Genomic DNA, 7,500 nt, shown 5'->3' with positions numbered 1-7,500 from the left:
ATATCGTCCAAAGTGAAAATATAAATTGATCAAAAAGCCATGAAAGAAAGAGAAAACTTCTCCTCATGGCTCCCCTCGCACCTCGGATTCATCACACTTTTAGAATTATGTTGTCCAAAAGTGTTGCAGCGGGACATGCTCATCTTCGAGGCAGAAAAATGGCTATGGAGTTATTGAAAAGCTTGCGCAGCTTAGCAAGACCGTGCTCCCACCACCACCACCAGAGGAGTGCTTATTGCAGTGCAGTGTAATTATTAGGATGAAAGATCACTTCCAAACATAGTACATAAAGAATCAGAAAGACATATAGATGGATGGATATAGCGTAAGTAACAGATACTAGGAGAGGTCGACGGAAAAATAAGAGGCGCCAAAGGGCTTTCATTTGTTAAGCGCCGTACACCAACTTGTACTAAAACCATGTGGTCTCATGTCCTCCTCAAAATTGGGTTCAAAAGGTGATCGTGCGAGAGAAAGAGCTAGAGAGAGTGAGAGAGAGAGAGAGACGACGGAGGAAGGAAGGAATGGAAGAGAAAGGTAAAAGAAAGCTTAAAAGAGAGAGAGGGGTGCGCTGCCGCACACTTAGCCAGTCAGGGGGACAGGCAGTGCAAGAACCCCCATGAGAGACAGAGCTCATGACTGCCCCGCCGGCTGCGTCTCATTAGCGATCGCCTCTGCATTGTCAACCACATCCAAGCGACGCGTCTGTGCCTCATTATCCCTCACAAGGGCTGCGAAGAGTTGGCCAGGCTGACCTGTTAGCCCCTTGGCCAGGTAAATTATGGCAGTAATAATAAAATACCTTTGTTTTGAGAGCCTTGTTCTTCCAAGCCCATTGAGGGAAGATAACATTCTGCTTTTGGTTTTCTCTTCTCCGGGTTGAATTTCCTGCGCTGTTTCTTGTTTTCTTTGTTTTGCTTTCTTTAATCGAAATTTGAATTTACGACTAATATTTACTTCATTACGAGCAAGCGGCACTCAATTGGACAGCCCTTGAATATCACATGAAGTGGAGGATTCTGATGATATAGAAATATTCATATAAGCAGAATTAACCAGGTAGGGAACGCAGTCATATTTCAAACATTTTCTATGGTGATAAATTCGCTGATGTTTTTACTGAGGCATTTGACTGATACATGAAATATGAACATCTTTAGTAATTTGTCTGTTTAATAATATGTCTGTCTATTTACGACTGCTTATCTCCTTGCACCTGTCTATCAGGCAACATCATTTCTACATCTCTCTCCCTCTCTTACTCTCTCTCTGTTTGTGTGAGTGTGTGTGTGTGTGTGTGTGTGTGTGTGTGTGCGTGTGTGTGTGTGTATGTGTATATATGTGTGTGTGTGTGTGTGTGTGTGTGTGTGTGTGTGTGTGTGCGTGTGTGTGTGTGTGTGTGTGTGTTGTGTAGTGTGTGTGTTGTGTGTGTGTGTGTGTGTGGTGTAGTGTGTATATGTAATATATATATATATATATATATATATATATTATATAATATATATATATATATATATATAATATATATATATATATATATATATATAGTTATATATATATATATATATATATATATATATATAATATATATATATATATATATATTATATATATATATATATATATATATATATATATATATATATATATATTATATATATATATATATATATATTATATATATATATATATATATATATATATATATATATATATATATATAATATATTGTATAATATTGTATATATATATATATATATATATATATATATATATATATATATATTATATATATATATATATAATATATATTTGTAAATATTTGTGTATATATATGTATTTGTAAATATTTGTATATATATATATATATATATATATATATATATATATATATATATATGTATACATATGTTTATCCACATTTATTTTTATTCATACTATATTTGTGTTTGTGTTTAGATATATTCTGTCTACCTGAATACTTTATGTTTAACAGCTAACTTATTTCTACAATACATGCTTCCAAATATAAATATCGATGTATAGATAATATCATCATATCCTTTCGGCACTACCATCATCACATTCAAGATTCCTTCCAGCCTTAATTAAATAATCAGCATTCGACTCCACCCTACATGAATGACATGCATAATCCGTGTATAATCATGCATCCGAAGAACCAATTTGAGACAAGATCTCGTGAAAGAGGGACATCAGGAAAGGCGGACACTGGATCCGCAGACAAGATCAGCCTCGGAAAGTGATGGAACATTTGGGTTCGCGTCACGTGGTCACTTAATTGATATCGAATCCACGATAGGATGGAAATGATTGCGTCAGCGAGGGATGTTATAGAATAGTCGACTGTCATTACCTAATTATCAAGGCCTTATCAGATGGCTGGAAGCTCTGCTGCGTTACGCGCATCGGCTGATTATGCGAACCAAATGGTTTTCTCCGTTTACCTGTTGAAATCACCTGTCGTTACGGTTCTCCAGGGAATTTGGCAGAAAATTAAATTCCCGTAGTGTTCTCTCTCGCTCCATTTCTCATTTTCTTTCTCGTTTCTTTTACGTTTTCTGTTTTGTAAAACCGTTTTCTGTGAACAAGGAGAGGGTTAACTTGCACAAAATTCCGAAAGTCTACTTGTGCTTTTGACAGAAGAAAAAAAAGCAACCCCTTATTAGCTTTCGTAATTTCCCCCCATCACCTGAGCTCATCGAGATCAAACGTGGATTTCATTAAGCCATCTTGATACGGCCTCAGACAAGCTGACAGGCCCCGAGAGCACGAAGTTCCTGGAGATTTGACTTTATCAGGCGATGTAGACTGACGTTTGATTGACTCGGAGCTCCCTTGACCAGCTACACCCACGGCACCTTCATAATTTATGGAATATTCACCGTCGAAACCTGAATACTCAATGAGATACTCACGGCTCTTGAATGCATCCAATCATTGGTTCTTTTGAGGGATGAGGATTGAGAGGCAGAGGAGAAGGCGAGAGCGAGAGAAAGGGCGAGAAAGAGGAGAAAGAGAGTAGGAGATGGCAGTGGAGATGGAGGGAGGGGGGGGCGGGGTGGCGGTAGAGAGGGCAGAAAATAATTCATGAACTCCTCCAACATCAGAAAAGGTTTATGCACCTCTCTCTCATTTACAATGGTGATGACGTGATGGTTTTGGCGCTCCCCTCACACCAAGCACTATCGGAAAGATGATAATGTGTGAGAGAAAGAGATGAGAGGAGAGGGAGAGGAAGCCTAACAGATATATGTATATATATATATATATATATATATATATATATATATATATATATATATATATATATATATGTATGTATGTATGTATATATATACATGTACAAATACACACACACACACATATATATAGAAATATTTATCTATCTATCTATCTATCCATCTATATGTAATTACACATAAACACACAAACACACATATACATATACAGACACACATACAGAGTTGGAATGGCGAGAGCGCAGAGCTGAGCCTCTACGCCCACACAGCGAGAAAAGGGATCGTCCTCCGCAGGGCACCTTGGCGGCCAGCGCGCCTCGACCTTTCGCGGCGAAGACTCTGGCCCGTCGTCTCAGCTGCTGGAGGTTCTTCAGATATTGGTTGGCGTTGCAGGGGATCAGCAAGCCGAATGCGGGCGTGGGCGGACAAGTCCTCCTTTGTCGTACGAGGTGTGGGCGGAAAGTGGGCTTTGATATTCAGTATGGAACAGGAGTGATTTTATTTATTCATTCGCATTGTCAACACGTTTCTAAAATCCTGTGATCTTAGAGCTACTTATCCGCAATATGAAAAGTATCTCCAAATAGGGGATAGTATCTGTTGTTTTAAATCAAGAATGGAGGGGGGAGGGGGTAGGGAGACTAGATCACCACAAGCATCAACCAAAATCATCGAGCAAGCGGTGGGGGAGGGGGAGGGGGAAGGGGGCCCAGATTCACCACAAGCATCAAGCAAAATCATCGAGCAAGCGGTTAGTCTGACTAAAAATGAGACGAGGATTATTCGCCAAGCAGAAAGTAAAAACTGGTTTGTATTCATCATCGTTTACTATAGTGTGCTAACAGCAATTTGAAAGTGATTGGCTTGATTTATACCGTACCGGCGTCAAGCTGTAATTATGTTGATTACTTGTAATTTAAAAGATTATTTATCAAAAAGCGCCTTCGAGGGAGGACCGCCATGATTTACTTCTTGACATCTTGTGACCCGAAGGCCCGAAAAATGCGTAAAAACCCAAGTCCTCAGGCAAATTAATAGTTTAAAATGCTCTACGTTATGTTATTAAAAGAACTAATGGAAGCAATATTGCCTCTTTTGTGTCATCAATCTTGCAGGGAAAAAATGGAATACGTTATTATGATATATTTTTTCCTTGCAAGGAAGGTTTGTTCAAAGTGTTGTAGTCTGGATGCTCCTGAGAATGGGGACTGCGCATGATCATGAGCTGTGGCCAAAATCATGAATATACATACATACATCCATCTCCCGGAACATATATATATATATATATATATATATATATATATATATATATATATATATATATATATGTAAATATGCATACATATTTATATACATATATGATATCTATCTATCTATCTATCTATCTATCTATATATATATATATGTGTGTGTGTGTGTGTGTGTGTGTGTGTGTATGTGTGTGTATTCGTATGTATGTATGTATATATAATCATAACAGCTATTGCATCCAAACCATAAACAAACCGAAAAGATAAGATTCTCTAGCGTAACTAAGTGTTTTCAGGAAAAAAAGCAGATCTCGCAGTAGATAAATTCTAATTATCCGAATTACTGAAGTAATAAGAACTAGAATCTTACAAGCAGTTCTCGTGTTTGTAGACTTCTCAAAAGACACAGTTTCAGAGGGAAAATGGAGAGAATACTTCTGCCAGAAGGTTTCACATACGAGATAGTAGTTGCCGTCATGACGGCATGTAAGAACGCAAGATCTAAAGTGCGATCTCTAGAAGGAAATAGTGATATTTTGGGCATTATGGCTGGTGTTTTGCAAGGTGATGCTCGTGCCCCGTTTCTGTTTATCCTCTGCTTCGATTACCTCTAAAGAACACCGATAAAGAAAATTCAAAATCTGGGATTCAAATTCACAAGGAATCCAAGAACAGATTAATTACATTTGTGTTGGCGAATTGAATTCAGTAACTTATCAAAGTAACAATATAACATCAATATTGAATCCTGTAATCCTGTAGAGGTCAACAGTTCGGATCTCTTCTAAACGCACTGAATCAATTATTGATGGTGCACACAGCCGCAGGCTGGAACTAAAACATACGTATCTGGTGAACTACCTGCTGTCACAACCGGCACGAAGGAGAGACGATTGCAGTTTTCCTGATGTTTCTGCAAGACAAGACAAAAACTAATGAGAGACACGCTATCCTGGCCACCACGCGTGAACACACAACTGGTCGCCCAGCAACCCCCCCCCCCAACATATATATATATTTAATTTATTATATATATAATGTATGCGTTACATATATATCATATATATGTATATATATATATATATATATATATATATATATATATATATATATATATATTTATGTGTGTGTGTGTCTATGTACACATATATACACACAGGTACACACACACACACACACACACACACACACACACACACACACACACACACACATATATATATATATATATATATATATATATATATATATATATATATATATATATATAAGACGCATTAATGATTATTAGTCGATATTCCTGTAGTTAACATCGTCACTTTTAGATGCAGATAGTGATGATAAAGAGGATAGTGCACTTAAGCTCACCATTAATGATAACTACAATAATGACTGTCAATATTCACTTCTTTGGACCCAAAAGATTAGTACCATTATAATTTTCATAAGAATAATAATGGTAATGTTCATGAATATTTTGCTAATAACGATATTATTAATGATAATGATGATTATCAGGATAATGACACGATCGCTACTATCATCATTACTATTGTTGTTATCATTATCCTTTAATCATCCTTATCATTATTACCATTATTATAATTATTGCCACTGCCTCGTTTATCATAATAATTATCATTACTACTACTACTACTGTTTTTGCTGCTGCTACTACTACTATTACCATTATCATTATTATATTGTTTCTTCATCATAATCATCATTACTATCATTTTGATCAAGATTATGAGAATACTGATATCATATATAGTAATATTTCCTAAATTCTGTTTATTGGGATATCAATTTGGTGTTCTCTACTTCATATAATAAATACAATATTGTGATCCTTAATTACAACATTACCATTATCATTAATCATTGCCCCATTGTTGCATTGCTGATATTATAGGACAGTGACTATTCTTAGTATGCAGTATTATGATAATCAATATTTTGTTATTTCTATCTCAGATGAAAATTTTAAACTATCATTAACGTGAAATAGGCATTAAAGTACGTTATAATAGCGTCATTCCCTTGTAACAATAACTAATTTCGTCGATAAATCCGCAGTAAATACGACCCATGCAGCTCGGTGCCTCAAGATGTAATCGCTATATTTGTCAAAGGCATTTGTAAAGAGGACGTCCCGCGCCCGCTAATGATTCCCCCGGTGACCGATCGCGCCCGCGTCCCCCAGCTATGTCCGGGCGGCCACCGGGTCATTCATCAGACGAGGCTCCTTCATCCGTCACGCAGCCTTCGCCAGCTGCACCTGCTGACAGCTGGCCGCTGCTGATCGGCGCCAACGGGAATTATTGCCTCTCGTGCGCCTCGCCCAGCCCCGCGATGAGGACGTATGTTTATGGGTAGACAAGGGGCATTGCTGGCAGCGCTGATAAGAGGACTCGGTCGGTTTGTTTCGGCGCCGAGTTCATGTCGGCGGGATTTATGGGACTCCATGAGTCAGGGTTGGTCGTGGCCTGACGGGATTCATCTTGTGTCAGCACTACTGGCCCAACGCTGACGAGATCAGGCTGACCATCAGCTGACGAGTTGCTTTGCATTCGACACTGAATCTTGATGCCAGCGAAGCTCATGTAGCAGCCGATGGTGATCGGTCGCTTCGAAACGTTTCCAACGGGAACGTTTTCGGAGCGACGGCGTCAGCTCGGCTCCTCCTTGTAAGCAGAAGTCAGGACTTGTAAGATTGGCTCCTCTCGCCTCCATCTATGGCGCCGTTCCTCTAAACAAGCAGAGATCTCTTTTGTGTGGGAATGGCGAATCATTTTTGATACAGATAGTAGCATGACGTGCATATTTTGCCTCGCCATAAAGGGCGTCGGGGTTCAGAGATCGAGTGTAAGCTCGAAGCATCTGATCTGCACTCATTGATTCCCGTAATATATGCGCGCGTTGGGAGGAATGCCAAGGGTGCGAAGGGGCGCAGCAAAAGCCTGGTCTGCTTGAGATACGTA

This window comes from Penaeus japonicus, unplaced genomic scaffold, assembly GCF_977035675.1.
Source record: "Penaeus japonicus unplaced genomic scaffold, GWHDUDI00000001_assembly GWHDUDI00000008, whole genome shotgun sequence".
In the NCBI taxonomy this organism is placed as follows: Eukaryota; Metazoa; Arthropoda; class Malacostraca; order Decapoda; family Penaeidae; genus Penaeus; species Penaeus japonicus.
The sequence above is the reverse complement of the archived record's forward strand: the minus strand, read 5'-3'. Positions refer to the sequence as shown.